The sequence below is a fragment of the Lepisosteus platostomus genome, chromosome 10 (genome assembly GCF_059453375.1).
Source record: "Lepisosteus platostomus isolate fLepPlt1 chromosome 10, fLepPlt1.hap1, whole genome shotgun sequence".
NCBI classification, from domain to species: domain Eukaryota; kingdom Metazoa; phylum Chordata; class Actinopteri; order Semionotiformes; family Lepisosteidae; genus Lepisosteus; species Lepisosteus platostomus.
Window position 1 is genome coordinate 24589320 of NC_142620.1, and position 17729 is coordinate 24607048.

A 17729-nucleotide genomic window follows, 5' to 3' on the forward strand; every position below is an offset into this window, starting at 1 on the left:
CCCACCAGTAGTTTCCAATAAAAACTTTCAAGATAAACCAACATATGCAGTAAGCAAAGTGTAGCATGGATTTTCAAGTACCAGATTAATATCAAAACAGGTCCACTGAATAGTGCAGGTATTTAAAAATAATCAACCTGTAAGAAAAATTTGTCAAATTTGTCAGTTTGAACCTCCAGTCATGCGTACATTGAAGTTCTGTTTAAATGTGTTCATGTGTTTTCATGTGTTTTCTGGGGATAACAGAACATGTGACTATTAGATAATGTTGCAAGCAGTTCAGAACACAAGAGCACAGTATCATGGATATAGCACAGAATACATGGATCATAACACAGAATACAGTATCTTGGGGGTCCTCTAAGCAGAGTTTAGAGTGAGAAGATGAGATAAGGTATGAAATATGTCCCATGATCTATTATTACCACTAAAACCTTAAACTGGTTCTATGAAAACACAATCACACTACCATGAGAAGTAACGCTTAATAACACCTCTAAATACCTCTAGAGGTGTTTTGATTAAAGTTGCAGTATGTGCCATTTAAAACTTTTTCCAATCTATACCTGCACTGGTGTTGTTGGACCCACTCTAAAAAATGGTGGTGTGATGTCACTGGGTAAGAAGAAGCGCAGCTGTTAATGTCATGCCAGTTGTATAAAAGGCAAAACAGAAATCTAATAAGAGAGTGAGGAGTGACAGCAAGAAAAGGAATAAAATAGAATTCTCCATATAGAATATGGGGAAACAGAAGGAGGCAAAGAAAAGGAAAGATAGAGAGACAATTAAACAACTCTCTGTTGGAAGATACAAAGATTTTTTTTATATTGGAGGCAGTTGAGCCATCTCCAATTTTTATGCAGTGTTTATTTTTAACTTTAGCTTGGCTCAGGGTCAGCTAGGTTTTCTTTTGTGTTTTTCACACCGTCTGTATCTTTAATTTAGTTTAATAAAATTAATCTTCATTTTAAAGTACGAGTGCGTGTGTTTGTCCTCACCCTACATAACTACTCACACCCCCCAGTGGCATCATAACAAATTCAAGACTGCTAGGAGGGTGATATGAGTGAATTTACACCAAGTCTGGTTCATTATCTGCTTCATTTATTGAAATATATGAATGTTATTGTGAATTGTAAATAACAAGCAGCTTCAGGATAAAAATGGGAGAATGGCTACAAAGGAGAATGAGATAAGAAAACTGCTGTTAGAGGACAAATGACTTCTGAAAGAAAGAAACATCTGTAATACACCACTAACACTAAAACAAAATGTTAGTGAATGGCTTCTCAGTTCTGCTTCTCTGCTTTTCCCACCCCTTCATGAAGATGTATTGCCCTGCCATCAGCACTGTTTTCTAGCGTGGGACTTGATTCTCATCTCTGGTGTAACACAGTTCATACTTAATGTTTTTGTTTCCATTGCAGACAGTTCTCTTTTCTGCTGGTCCTGCTTTTGCTCTGGATTCCTCTGCTCACTGGAATCACTATGTCTTTTTCTTTATCACTGCTATGATCATGAACGGAACTCCTCCTGAGGCTTGCACTCACAGGAGCCCAACTGAAACCCTAATCTCTCTCTTGCTGACTTTGACTGGACTTGTGATTGGGTTCTTGGCCTCATGTCCACTGCCTTGTCCTTTTTTCTGGTTCAAGAATCTCCCTGTGATTTATGTCCTGTTTTCCAATGGTATCCGTGGACTATTGTTGGTTATCACTAGAATCATCCATATCTGCATTTGTCTCCTGATGCTGCTGATGCTGTTTTCATCAGATGCTGTTGTTGAAATCTCAGGTCCCAACATGCTTTCTTGGTTCTCTAGTGGTGCAATCTGTTGTAGCTGCCACTGCTCCAGACTGCTGTAATCTCAGGTCTGTAGGCTTCTGGCCCATCATGTTTAACTCTATCCTGCCATCGTGTCCTCATCCAATTTCACGCGTAAATTTGCAGCTGATGTTACACTTTTCATTTCCATTAACCACATATTTTTAATTTCTTCACAACATACCACAAGTACCGATGTCTGGGGCAATCTCCATTATCCTCTTAGTCCAGAATTTCATTTTTTTTTCAGAGCAATGTACGTATTAAAAAGCAAACTAATTAATAAGATTGAACCAACCACAAGTAGAAATAATACAATTCTACCTGATGTTTTCATTGGTTTTTACCAACGAAATCAGAATGTTGTAACCAAACAATATATTGTTTGAAACTACGCAACCTCTGCTCCAGAGCTATGTTGTTCAGATTCCAACCAGACAAAGTGATATTTACATAGGAGTTGACTTTTCATAATGCGCTGTTTGATGTGTGTTCTTTTAAGTAAAAAGATTACAAAAGTAAAAAAAAGTGCCCACATCTAAATAATACCGCGTTATTACCTTGAAAAGGTGAAAATATTTTCTATAAGCACCATTCTATTGCTTTGATACTACCTTTTCTTTGATTCCAGTCCACCCAGGTGTGACCAATGAAAGATCTATTTGCTTTAATATATCTCTGTTCAATTGAGAGATAGAACTAATGTGAGCTTTAATGCTGTGATTGGTGAAAATAGCTGTTATTCAGTAAAATATGATGATTAGAGATTCAGGGGAGGTCAAAGGGAACACAAATATGATCTGTGTCGGTCTGTAGACTAATCCCCTAACTGTTATCAATGCGCAATAACCACAAGGTGCACTTCAATAGTGAAACAGGTGCGCCTTTACTCATGGGAGCAAAAGTACAAAATACTTTCTTATGATCAAGCAGCTGAACAAGGGATGACTATTAAGCATTCCTGAAGTTTTGGAGGAGATTTTTCGGACTTCAAGTGACAAAAGCAATGATGCATTTTCTGCACAGGACATTCCTGATTCCATGTCCATGGCAGCTTTTAAGGAAGGCTTAGATCCACTTTTCGATTAGTAGGAATTATATTATCTGTATCACATTATCTACATCTACATTATCCTTCCCATTATTATTTATCATTACTTTTAATGATAAACAGTAGGAGATGTTCCTATTTTAATCTCAAGGTTTCCACAGAAATATAGTGTTAGTGTGTACCGTCATCTGTAATGCAAACAACATTTATAATTTTTTCAAGTTAAATTTCTTTGTTTGGGGGGGGAAATCAAAGCTAACGTTTCCCTAGCTTTTCCGATTCCAGGGTGTTCTTTTGTCACCAGAAGTTTATCTGTGGTGTCTGAAGCTCAGTGATTATACAGGTGTGAATTGTGTCATTACTTTGTCACTTACTTTGTCAAGCAAGATTGTCTGTTGTTCAGTGATGAACTTATTGTCATAAATTCCTTCTTACTTTTCTTTAAAAAAACAATTTTAAAGAAGATCATAAAAAACTCCCAATGCCTCTACAAGTGAGAGCTTGGATGTTCCTCCTGGGAAAAAAAAGGAGAATGATTGCCACTTCTCCTCCATATAGTGCCCTGCACCAGGCTACAAAAACAAGGGCGTACAGTAGAGCAAACACACCAACTCTCACAGCCACACTCTGAGGAGAGATGGAAGAGTGAACATGAAGAGGATGTGGTATCAAAACAAACCAATGCAGCACAGCTCCTGCCCTGTACATGTGCCAGGAGCACACTTGAACACTACAAAACAGTATTTTTTGCTTGACCTGTTTCAGATGTTTTTCAGAGCAGGTGTAATCTTAAGCCTGTGCACAAACACAAATATAAATGACAAAAAGAGGAAGACACATGGAAAAAAATATCAATGAGATCCAGTGTTTATAACGGACGTATCATTTTATTGGCATTGTGTTTTTTATGGGGATTCTTACAACTCATAATGTCAGAGATTGCTGGAGCCCTCGTATGCCATCTGCCTTTCTGACACAGTGTGATGTCCAGATAGAGTTTTGAGGCCATCTCCTGTACTCTGCACATGAGTTACCCAGCTGAAAGACAGATTCAATGGCCAGAAAAAAAGGACCCCACAATAAAAATCTCTTTTCTGTTTGAGGTTCCTTATGGATTCCCTGTTCCTGGCCTGTTAAGCATTCTACCAACCCTGACAGAACATGGATGAACACATGAAGCCCTTGAAAGGCAGACTTGGCTTCAAAAAGTACATGAGCCCACAAATAGTTTCACCTGTGACTTTAAGGTTTACACATGCAAATCTGTGTCAAGGAAAAGCATGAGTAGACTCAGGCATGAACCTTACGAATATGTCAAACTTAGGCACAGAGTACCATGGGTACCTCAATAATTTTTCTTTAGAGACCTGTACAAAATTAAGTTTGGAGCATGTGGCACAATCAGAGAGAACTGACAGGGCTTTCCACGTAGTAAAGAAAAAAGCTTTCCAAGAAAGCCAAAAGAGGGTCACCGCGCTAGATAAGGACTGGCAACTGCTGTACACCAAATGGATGGACACAAGCAAAGTTACAAAGTGCAGCTCCATCCATAAGGCATACATCAGTGAGACAGTCTTGCACAAAGTGAAGAGCCAAGATGGGATTTAGAAGGAATGTGGTGTCAAGGACTACAATCGGTACAGTACATGGGAGGTGTAGATATGTCAATGTTCTGATAATACAACACAGTCCAGAAGACTCATACTATAAATGGTACAAAAAACTCTATTATCACTTCATTGACATTGCAGTTGTGAACAGTTTCATCCTCCACAAGAAACTCTCACATTCAAAACTCTTGAGCTCTGTCTCAAAAGGCTTTTAGGAAGGAGCTTAAGAGTACTTTTACGTTTGTCATTTGCTGCAACATGTTCTTTGCTGTTAACTGGTTATTAATTAGCTCTGCCTATATCTCCCCAACCACATGTGTGGAGAGTGAGGCTAGCTGGACGTATTATTGACTCACTGGACAGTTCTCATAGTAGGTTTTCCCATGTTGCACAGACAGCTGAGGCTCTCTGCACTGCACAGATTGTTCATTTTTTATACTAGTTAGAACATAAACACGCAAGACTACAACAAAACCTCTCAAATATGAAACAAGATCTACATCAGGAGCAGTCTTAAGGTAATCTCTAATGTCAATGATAGGCTTACCTCAGTAAAGCCAGAGTCAGACAGCTATGATCAGTCTGCATTTTTCTTATCAGAATGTGTTTCCATGTTAAATGGCACTGAGAGACAGTTGAGTGGAGGTGTGTCCGGCTACCATGGCATCCGCTAGCTCGCTTCACAGTGTTCCAGTTAGAATGAACCTGACAATACCTCCCTCTTAAGAATCAGATTCCAGACGATGAAAGGCACTTTAAATGGAAGCCAAATTTGGAGAAAGTGAATGAGGAGAAGATCTAGTCAGCGAAAATCTCAGCCCCAATGCAGCACCCTTATCTTGTCAGAGACAGGAAACACCATCCTGTCAGTCTGGGCATCAGGGAGAGCAGGAATGGAGACCAGTGTAGCCCTCACTGCCTCTTCCACAACCGATAGGGAATCACCAGAGACACAGGTGGGCAGGATAAGAGGCTTTGGATTTACTGATGATTCATTGGGGGCAGAGAAGATGGGAGTATCTTCTATCAGAGAGAAAAATGAATGATCTTTGGGGGCAGAGCTTCATGTAGTGATTCAATGGAGCAATCAGAATGAGGGTGAGCAGACAAATAATTTGTCTTTTCTTCCAAAAAGCCATCAGTGCACTTTTCATTAACAGCTGGTTGCTGTTCTGAGGTGAACTCAGCTGTTACTTCAGTAAGTTGGAATTGAAGAATGCAAGACACACAACAGGGAACCTGCAGGCTGAGAATTCAAGCAGGGTGTGGTGTAGGGAAATATAGTTCAGGATCATAGTCAGACACAAGTGTGGTTCAAAGTTTGATATTGCTTAGGTTATCACATGCAAACAAGACCAGCATATGTTTTGGAGGCTAGACCTTTTTCTGTAGAGCAAATGTTTTTAAATATGGTTTTAATAACATAAATAGAGGTAATATTAAGAAGATGACTGCAGTGTTGTTGAAGGTGTTGAAATCAAGCCATTGATGGAAGCTAGGGAACTTGTCATACTTAAAAATTGAAACATGACTATTTCATCAAGATTAGAATACTGTAAAATCTTACATACTTGGGTATCGTCTAAAAGATTAAATATTTTGGAATGCAGTGGTTCATGTGGTTTCTATACATTTTGTGCAACAGTTCACATTGTAACTCCCCTTTACTGCAAGTTGCACTGGTTGCACTGACATTTAGAGTAGATTTTAGAGTCCTCCTGCTCATTCAGTGGTTTTGCTCTAGGTCATTTTAAGGACTTAAAGCATGAGAATAGTATAAATATAAATTAAATTTTTAAATATTAATTAGTTTTGTTTCACTAGAAACATTTTCAGCTATGTTTTCAATGGATAAATTAATTTACTCTTGAGTGTATGTCACAGTAAAGTGAACACTTTGGGCGAGGAATATTCCTGCCTCGTTTACGACTACACCACCTAGCAATACAAACAGGGTGATAGGGCCCCTCTACATTACCACAGGTTCTGTTTATCTCCCAGAATTACCAATGCACACACAGACCAGCGACAAGCATTTGTATTGTATAAGTGCCCTTTTATTTTCTAACTACATTCATATTCACTATCACCCAAAAACACAATGAAAACAACATTTGCAGCAGCAAAAGGTCCTTCCCAGGGTCATAATGAATACAGGTGTGGGAGTGCCGAACTAGGTGTTATGGGCCCTTATCACCTGTTCACTCTGCAGCTCTCCCTCCTCCTCCCTTGGTCTGGATAAAACTGTCTCAGCGACTCCTCACACATCGAAGTATCAATACCTAATTGCTTCCTGAACGACTTGGGTGCGACCGTTGTTACTGACTGTTCCTGCTGGACTGTATTCATTAGAATAACTGTAGTCGCCACCCTTGAGTGAGAGGAAACACCATCCTGGAAATCAACATAACCTAATCAAGTAGTTAAGGTGGGTAGCTGAGTCAGCATGCATAAACTGCAAAGGAACAAGTAATAGGTTTATTCCATGCTGAAAAAAAGAAAGAAAACACAACGTTTCGGCCGTGGAGCCTTCTTCAATCCCAGCCTGCTTCTGCCTCAATGGCCCACATCCTGCGACATGTACTCAGGTAATCTGTTTGGTGTTCTTCCTTTTACTCTAATTTACTACTTTAATTATGAAGTTCATTGATAAAAATGCATTTATTACTGTTTATGTGACATTCATTCTGTATGCTGTATATTCAAAAAGATTAATATTTTATAATAATTGAGAATAATAGATATGTGGAAAAAACAGAGAAATCTAAAATATAAAAGGAAAAAATTACTTTAAACTGAAACTGAAATGATCATTTATTGTCACCCAGAACCATTTTGAAAATAATTCCTTAACGTCTACATCAATGGGCTAAATAGAACAAAGTATTAGACAATTAGAGGAGTGCGGGGAACTGTGCTTTGGTTACTGTATTGAAAAACAAATGTCACTGACTCTAATGGGGACCACTACATGGCCTGCTTTTGCAAAATAAACCACATTGAGGATTAAGGAGATAAAATGGGGAAAATAAATGAATCAGGACCTAATTGTAGTGCATGTTAGGTTTGATGTGTTTATTAAAAAGCTGATGTTGTGCGTCAATAACTATAGCTTCAGTCTTGTCACTGAAGTATATCTCTTCTTTTTCACTGATTTATTTGGTTGAAACCCAAGTCCATGATGGTGATTCTGAGTGTAAAATGTACTGGTTTCAGTTTAGGGATTAAGGCATTCATATGAAGGAAAACAGAGTTTTTGCTGGCTGATTATCACACCTTATTGTCCACCTCCCCCTAACGGTCACAGTGTGAGCATGCATTCTCTCCTCAACCATCCACACCACACTTTCCCCTGGGTCAGAGATTAAGTAAAACTTCTCTCACACTAAACAAATTACCACATACAAAATATTGAATATATTAACCCAAATATGTCTCACATTAGACCAGCCATGGGAAAACAAACATCCATGTTTCTAAGGAACATTCCTATAAGTAAAAAAAATATAATTAAATTTATAACAAATAACAAGTACGATATGTAAGAACATTAAACAACACGAAACCACTGAAACACTTTTGTACACTTTTGTTCAACTTCATTTTACAACATAATCCCTGAAACAGGCAGGTAACTTAACAGGCCTGCAAACTGGGTGTCGTGATGACTGCTCAGGGTTATTAGGGGAGTAGAAGGTACTGTCCATTTGAGATGCTACCTGAGCTACACTGTGATCTGATTCCCCTGGAAGGTCAGACTGTTGGGCGCATTGTGCAGTGGAGTGTTTATTAATTGTCTGGTAGGAAGATGGCTCTCCTTCACACCAGAGAAAATGATGGAAGGCAACTCAGGGGTAGCACTAGGTACCTGCACATCTGGGTTGTCCTTGGGTGGCACCCTTTCAGTCTGCTGAAGTTGGACAGTTGCAGTTGAAGGGAGACATCCTGTCTGTGGATAAGCAGTTGTCAAATAAGCTTTTAATTGGTAGAGATGAAAAATTTGGGATGGACTTCCTGTCCATCGTATACAGTATAGCCCTTTCCAACATGGCACCAGTTTACACCGAGAATGCCCAGGATTTTTCAACCAAACTAAATCTCCCATGTGATCCCGAGACTTCCAGGTGAGTACTTTACTTTTTTGTCATACTGGGCCTTTTGTTGTAAATGTGCAGCTTTACGATGTTCCTGGCTTGACTGATAAGCATGCTTAAGTTTACAACAAACAGATGGAGGATATTTGGCTGGCATTCCTGGCGATGCAGATGATAGTTCAGCATTAGGAGAAAATAGTAAATGAACTGGCAACTGAGCCTGATGACCATGCACCAGTTAGCATGTACACTTGTATTGTGGGCAAGCTGAATGGATCTCATCAACATGTCCCAAGCTTCATGTGTTTGATATAGACATTTGGCCAGTCGGTCCTTTAGGAACCGGTTAAATCTTTCGATTAACCCATTGCCTGCTGGATGGTAGGAGGAAGTTCTGGTCTTGGTCACTACAAATTTAGATTCTATCACTAAATCTGCCTCAAACCATCATCCTTGATCTGTGTGGAGATATTCTGGAACTCCATGCTCACTTATGTATTGCTCAGAAATAAAATGAGTGACTGTGACTGCACGCTGGTCTTTCATGGTATACAGGTTTACATACTTAGTAAAACACTCCTAAAGGGAGTTCAGTTATGTCTGCAGCCACTTTCTGGAATGGTCGATTAGCTTCGATTATATGCAGAAGAGCATGATTATGGGGTACTGGCATAGCTCTGGATTGACACGCTACACAATGGTGACAATAACTCTCAATGTCCATAGCCATAAAAGGACAGCAGATCTGCTCTCAAGCTCGAAGAAGTGTCTTTCTGTGACCAAAGTGGCCAACTATTTGCTTTCCGTGTAGGAGCTGTAGCACTTCCGGAACAATCTTGTCTGGAATTACAATGTGAAAAGTAGGCTCCTCCCCAGATTGGTTACATGAACAGTGATTATTCAGGTCATTCACTAAATGCAATTTACAGAACTGTTGCCAGAACACTTTAAGTGCAGGTGAACATTTATTCATTGCCGAAACTGATGGTCTCTTTCCTTGAGCTAACCACACTTGCACTGTGCGCAGTGTAACACCATCCTTTTGATACTGGAACTGTTAGGAATTAGTATTGAGGACCCTACGCAGAAAACCAGGTCAAACTCCAAAAGGCATAGTCGAAAGAACAATCGGAAGTCAGAATGCTGTAGATAAACTAGCCGGCGCTAAAATACAAATAACCAGAGGTTAATCCGTAAGGGAGCCTAGAGTCAAAACCAGAACGAGAGCAAAAATACCAAAACCGAAACCAGGAGACATAGACAGAGAACAAACCAGGGTCAGGAAGCCAAAATCCAAGTAATAATAATAATAATAATAATAATAATAATAATAATAATAATAATAATTGCTTACACTTATATAGCGCTTTTCTGGACACTCCACTCAAAGCGCTTTACAGGTAATAGGGACTCCCCTCCACCACCACCACCAATGTGCAGCATCCACCTGGATGATGCAACGGCAGCCATAGTGCGCCAGAACGCTCACCACACATCAGCTATTAGTGGGGAGGAGAGCAGAGTAATGAAGCCAATTCAGAGATGGGGATTATTTGGAGGCCATGATTGATAAGGGCCAATGGGAAATTTGGCCAAGACGCCAGGGTTACACCCCTACTCTTTTCGAGAAACACCCTGGGAATTTTAATGACCACAGAGAGTCAGGACCTCAGTTTTACGTCTCATCTGAAGGACGGTAGTGAATAACAGTAAGACTGGGAGTAGGTCTAGCCAGGAAAACCCTAATACTGAGCACCGGGAAGAGTGTGAGGCAGTATTAAATAGGCTGGGGAAAAGGGATAATTGGGAACTGTGCTGGAATGTGAGGTGGAATGCCGATTCCTCCAGTGGTGTGGTGTAACATTATCCCCCATCCCCAGGGGTGGCTCCCGACATCTTAGAGGATCGATTGGAGAGACATTGGCGGAAATCAGCAATAAGTTGTGGGTCCTCGGGTCCGTAGCCCTCCCAATCAACGAGGTATTGTAACTTGCCACGGAACCAGCGAGAATCCAGGATCATATTAACAGTGAATGCTGGGAGTCCATCAATGGTCCGGGAGGGTGGGGGCTGGGGCTGGGGTCTAGAAAGGGGAGATCCACGGAAAGGTTTAAGAAGGGAAATGTGAATAGTGGGGTGAATCTTCAAAGAGCGAGGGAGGGCTAAGCGATATGTTACTGGGGTGATTTGTGCCAGGATACGGAAGGGACCTACAAAGCGGGGAGCAAGTTTGTGGGATGAGCGACGAAGGGGAAGGTTGCTGGTAGACAGCCAAACCAGTTGCCCACGTTTGAGCCGATTTAGCCGATTTAGCGGTGGGTAAAGAGGGCAGGGGAGGGGAACAAAATGAGCAGATTTTGAGAACCTGTCAGTGATGATGAGGATGGTGGTGCAACCCTGGCTGATGGGGAGGTCAATGACAAAGTCCACCGAGAGGTGGCTCCAGGGGCACTCTGGACTGGGTAGAGGCTGAAGCAATCCAGGGGTGTTAGTGCGAGGAGTCTTGATTTGGGCACAGACAGTGCATGCACGGACATAGTCACCAACGTCCTTCTTAATGGTAGGCCACCAGAAGTCTCTAGAAACCAGCTCAAGAGTGTGTTTGATGCCTGGGTGTCCTGCAAAGCAGGAGTAGTGTGCCCATTGAAGGACTCCAGACCTGACTGAGTTGACCACATGAAGTCTATCTGGGGGACACTGTGGGGATACGGTGTGGCTTACCATTTGTTCAATATCCCAACTTACGGCAGCCAAAATCCTGCTGGGCGGGATGATGTGCTCCAGGGGTTGTTGCACATTAGGAGGTTCATGGAGGCATGAGAGGGCATCCACTTTGAGGTTCTTGGTACCTGGGGTGTAGGTGATAATGAAATTGAACCAAGAGAAAAATAAAGACCACCTTGCTTGCCTGGGACAAAGATGTTTAGCTGACTGAAGGTAAGACAGGTTCTTATGGTCCGTGAGAATAAGAAAGTGTTGTGCCCCCTCCAACAAGTGTCTCCATTGTTCAAGTGCCAACTTAATGGCTAGGAGTTCATGATCTCCGATATCGTAGTTCATCTCAGCTGCGGTCAATTTTTTGGTAAAAAAAGCACAAGGGTGCAGGATGCCTTTGTCCCCGTGACACTGTGAGAGAACAGCCCTGACACCGTGGCCCGAGGCGTCAACTTCAACAACAAAAGGGAGGGTGGGATCCAGGAATTACAGAAGAGGGGCAGAGGTAAAAAGGTCCTTTAAATGTCGGAAGGCGTCATTGGCTTGAGGGGGTCCATTTACCCTGTTGCGGACCTCACCTATCAGACAAGGCAGGACCCCCCTTACATGAGAGATATGTTCCTGCAGGTTAGTAGAGAAAATCAAGATATCACCAAAATATACAAGGAGGCAGTTCTCCTTTGCTTACTGCCTTGTCTTTCTCACACCTGAAGAAGGCTCCACAGCCGAAACATTGTGTTTTCTTTCTTCTTTTTTTCAGCATGGAATAAACCTATTACTTGTTCCATAATTAAAGAAGTACTTGTTAAATAATGTGAGAAATGTCTGAATGCCCATACTATTGCCTACCACTCTCGGTCAAAAGGTGGACCAGTTTTGTTTTGTGGTAGTGAGGACGTGACTGGCATAGGTTATGACTTTTTCAGTGCCCCATTGTTCTTGTGCAAGGACTGAGCCTATGGCATCATGTGAAGCATCTGTGTAGAGGTAGAATGGCTTTGTAAAGTCTGGGTAAGTCAGTATTGGAGGCGAAGAGAGAGCATTACGGAAATACTGAAAGGACTCTTCGCACTTGGCTGTCCATGAAAATATGGCATGCTTTTGTGTCAGTTGGTGTAAAGGAGTTGCTTTGTCTAAAAATCCCTTAATAAAATGCTGATAATATGAACAGAGACCTATAAAGGCTCGTACATCTGTGGCCTTTCAGGACTTTATCTGTCAGTACTGTGCCAGGTTGTATGCTGCCTTTTGATACACTGTGTCCTAAAAATCTTGCAGAATGTTTGAAAAGTTGGCATTTTTGAGGACGAAGTTTGAGGCCTGCCCAACACAGTCTGATGAAAATCTCAGTGAGCCTGTCCACATGTTCCTGGAATGTCTTACTGAAACAAAAATGTTATCTTAATAAACTAATGTTTTGGACCAATGGAGACCAACACCAACTCCATTAATCACTAGAAAGTTGGGGGTGTATTTGTCAGGCCCATCAGCATTACCTTGAAATGATATAAACACTTGTAGTGAAGGCTGTTTTGTGTTTCTCACTGTTCTTCATTTGAATCTGCCAGTAGCCACTTGACATATCCAGTATACTTAACACTATGGTTCCAGATAAAGCATCCTAACTATCATCTACGTGTGGCAAGGGGTGTGCATCTTTGATCATGACTGAATTTTAATGTCTATAGTCAAGACAAAATCTGTATGAGACATCCTTTTTGTACAGGAGAGGCCCATGGGCTATGGCTAGGTTCAATCAGGTCAGCATCCAGTAAGTTTTGCACTTGTCATTTTATTTTAATCCCTCACTAGAGGAGAGGTGCAATACAAGTAGTATAAAGCGACACCTTTCGTCAAACTTTTGACAGGTACCACGCCCCCCTTTTCCAGCCAATGGTCGTCCGCGGTGTTTGGTTGTCCCACCCCCTTGCCATCCAATGGCGTGTTGTTATTTGTGCATGTCCCGCCCCCTCAGGAGCCAATGGTGTGGGTCAGAACCCCCGCCCCCCGGCCGGTCGGTCTGGCGCCTCAGGGTCCCAAAGCCCCAAGATGGCGCATCCCTCGCTTTAGGTGTGTGCAAGTGTGTATTGGTTTGGAAGGGGACCATGTCTGCCGCGGGGTTGAGTGCGCTCTATTTTAACCCTAGGAAATCGGGCAGTTACGGCGGCGCGGGGAGTCTGTTGTGGGCCGCGAGATCCCGGGGTGTGAGCGGCGCCAGCCGCGGCCGGGTGGTCGAGTGGTTGTCCGGCCAGGCTGCTTATACGCTGCACAAGCTGGCGCGCGTACGTTTTAAGAGAAACAGGACGCTGGTGTCCGAAATGGACCGGCAGTGCCAGGCCGACTTGGTGGACATGAGAGAACACCGCGAGTTCAACGATGGTTTCTGTTACATCTTAATGTGTATAGACATGCTGTCTAAATACGCTTGGGCCGTGCCGCTGAAAACCAAGCATGGTGGGGCCGTGACAGGCGCCTTCCGAAATATACTGCAAGAGGGGCGTGCTCCTAAAAAGCTACAAACAGACGAGGGTAAAGAATTTCTTAACAGGACCTTCCAAAATTTTCTCAAACGTGAGAATATTGAACATTTTGTTACGGCCAGCGATGTGAAGGCTAGCGTGGTCGAGAGGTTTAACAGAACTATTAAAACAAAAATGTGGAGGTACCTGACACACAAAAACACCTTTCGATATATCGACGTCCTTTCAGATCTTATTTAAGCTTATAACCATAGTTACCACATGACTATTAAACGAACCCCGGCTTCTGTTACGCCCGACAACTCCCTTGAGGTGTGGAGAACGGTCTATGACGAGCACTTTAAGAGAAAACCGTCAAAGTTTTCATTTAATGTGGGTGATCGCGTGCGGGTGTCCAAAATAAAGGGAGTGTTTGAGAAGGGATATGAACAGACCTTCACAGATGAAATTTTCATTGTCAAAGAGCGGACCGCGGCTCTGAGACCCTATTACAAACTGCAGGACTACGCAGGCGACGACATTAAGGGCTCCTTCTATGCCGAAGAGCTACAGAAGATAAACCCAGATGTTGAGAACGTCTACCGCATCCAAACGATTTTAGCAGCCAGGGGTCGTGGCAAAAACAAACAGCTATTGGTAAAGTGGCGCGGCTGGAGCGATAAATTCAATAGTTGGGTGAAGGCTTCTGAGGTCCGAGACATATAGAGGTGGTGAAAAATGAACCCCAATGGTTTCTATGTGACGCTGGCTAGTAATTCATCCTCAAAGATGTTTCCAAAGAACACTAACGCGTGCTTCACAGAGCATCTGGCAAAGGCGATTGACCTGGACGGGGGCTGGGAAGTGGGCCTGGTCGAGCTGCACTATCTGCATACACTAAACACTTTTGATGAAGACGAAGTTTTTCTGTTCGTCAGCGAGGAGCTCAAGACTATCTGGACCTGTACCTTACCGAGAGGGTACTACGGCAACATCGAGCAGCTCTTGCATGAAATGAAAGTTAATGGCTGTAAGTCTTAAATACAACCCCATTAGCCGGTCGGTAAGGATTGTTAGTGATAAACGGTTTGTTATGCAGATGCGTAACCGCCTAGCGCGGATGTTGGGTTTCAATTCGGGTGTCGCTGGTGTAAAATCACCGCACCCCGTCGATATGACTGGCGGATTTAACACCATGTATATATACACCGATATCATAGAACACCAGTTAATAGGCGACGTCTACGCACCGCTTTTGCGTTGTGTGCCCTTCAGAGGCGTGGATGGTGAATTCGTCACAGTATTGTACGACAAACCCCATTACGTGCCGGTGAGCATCGACCATTTTAATAACATCACTATTGAAATAAAGACGGATCAAAACGAACACGTGTCATTTGCATTTGGAAAGGTCATCGTCAAGCTGCATTTCAGACCTGTGAAAGCGACAAACATCTAAAAGGATGACGGTCATCAAGAGCTACGGGGATCCTTCTTTGTATACGCACTACTACAAACAACAGGCTGGTTATGGATTACCAGGATTTTCAGGGCTACCGGTTCAGTACGGCACTGGTATCGGGGGTATTTTCAGAGCGCTATTTAGAAAAGCCGTGCCTTTTCTGAAACACGGGTTTGAAATAGCTAAGCCGCACATGGCATCGGCAGCTAAAAACATCGCCAAAGACGTGGTCGGCAACGTTACAAGCGCGGTCATGTCTAAGGTGGCTGCACATCAGCAGGAAGGTTCGGGTCTAGCATACATCCGCAGGGGTGTCAAGAGAAAAAGACAGACGTCATCATCTCACCGTCGGGGGCCGCCTAAACCTGATAAAAGAACGGCTAAGCGCAGACAGGCAACTCATAAAAGCTTCAGGTCAACCAAGAAGAGCGTGACACACCGCAATCAACGAGACACGAAACGAGACATATTTTAAACATGGCTTTTGTTCACGGCGGGTCTGCAGAATGCGCCAAGTCGGAGCTGGACATATTTCAATTAGCACCTATCCAACAAGCGTCGAGAAAAGCTTTTACAAAGTTCCACCCCTCACGGCCCTAACGGAAAACGCACCTCTGGAGTTCTACGTCGCAGGCAACGGAGAAGATTATTTAGATTTAAACAACACCCTGCTCTATTTGACCTGTAAAATAACGGAAGCAGACGGTCGGGACATTGATGCGGCAGCCCGTGTGAGCCTGGTGAACTACCCCATCGCTGCCATCTTCAGCCAGGTTATCACCGTAGGAGACCGATTGATCAGCCAGAGCAACAACTGCTATCCTTACAGAGCCTTTATAGAATCGGTCCTGAACTACAGTGAAGAGACGCTGAAGACGCAATATTCAACAGGGCTCTTTTACAAAGACAAAGCCGGGGAACACGAGTCCACAATTTTGGATGGTCCCAATCAGGGGTTCCGAAAAAGAGCATCATACACGACGCAAAGCCGAAAACTGGAGCTCCTGGGTCACATTCACGCCGACCTGTTTTTTCAGAACAAACTACTACTGAATGGCGTAGACCTGAAAATAAAACTCACGCGAAACTGAGATGCTTTCTGCTTAATGAACAACGCCGGAGAACACAAACTGAGCGTACTCTCTGCATCTTTGTTTGTGAAAAGAGTCAGAGTGTCACCCGGGGTCAGACTGGGACACGCCGAAGCACTCCTGACGGCCAACGCTAAATACCCCATAGACCACGTACAGATGAAAGTCTTCAGCCTGCCTGCAGGGAGCCGTGTGTGTAACCAAGAAAACCTCTTTCTCGGACAGTTACCCAAAGTGGTCATTTTGGGGTTTGTGGACAACGCGGCATTCAGCGGCAGTTAAAACAGGCTTTCCCTCCAGACAGTTTGTACCCGTACGACTTGGGTCCTGTTGATACAAACTCGGTGATGTGTTGACCAGCATCGATTTCGCTGGTCAGCTCACCCAAGTAGTCACCCAGTTCCGGATTCCACTCACCCTCCCGGCTCACAAAGATAACGGAATCTGTGTCGTGGTAGAGACAACGGCCTTGCAAAGCATTTAGCAGATTGTATAACTCCAAGCGGGCATAGGCGGTTGTAAAGCTAGCGATGAAAATGTTAGTGTTTGAATGGCCCGTATAGTGGTGTTTAGTGTGTTTCCACGTAACACAGGCTGTGTTTTCATCGATAAACTCGCAGGCTGACACCTCATGATATGGCTTAAATAAGTACCTGAACAATTCATCGGGGTTTCTCACAATGGTGGTCTGTGGTAAATTGTCTCTTTGCCCATACTTGCCCCACAAACTGTTCAAGGCAATTTTTGAAAGCTGTCTTTTGGCCGGATTCTTTTTAATGTTGCCGGGGTCCAGCCGGACACCCTCTTTTTCATAATTTTCGCTGATATATCTTTTTTGTTTCGCGACATCTGTACACCACTCTGGAAACCCCGAAGCTTCCTGTTTCCCTTTCAGATGCAGTTTGATGTAGTCGGTAAAAAGATCGTGTGAGGCCTTTTCGAAATGCCAAATTTCGTAAATTTTACACACTCTATACCCCAGATCTAAGGCCTTCTGTAATTCGGGGGTGCACCAGACATCAGTCAAGGCGCGATCTTCATCACCGTGCTCACAGGGGGTGGTCTGTTTTGTTTCAGCACACGTACGACACAGTGTGAAAAACAGTTTTTTGTCAATTTTGGTTGGAAGAACTGGAAAGTACAAACGTCTGGGTGGGTAAACTTTCACCTTCGCTAAACCGAAATACCGTTTTAAATCTCCAAAGCATAACCATCCAGAAAATATGGGCCAACCTTGAACTCACCGGCCGTGGTTAACGCGTGTTGGATTTTAACGGGCTCTGTGTGTTCGATGTACATAAGCCATTGAATGCTGGGTGTAGAAAATCGTTTTTGCTGGCGGTGGTAATTGTCATGGGGTAGCAACGCAATCGTCTCTTCCTGTAAAAACATAAGTCTGAACATGGCCATGCAGACACTAGCG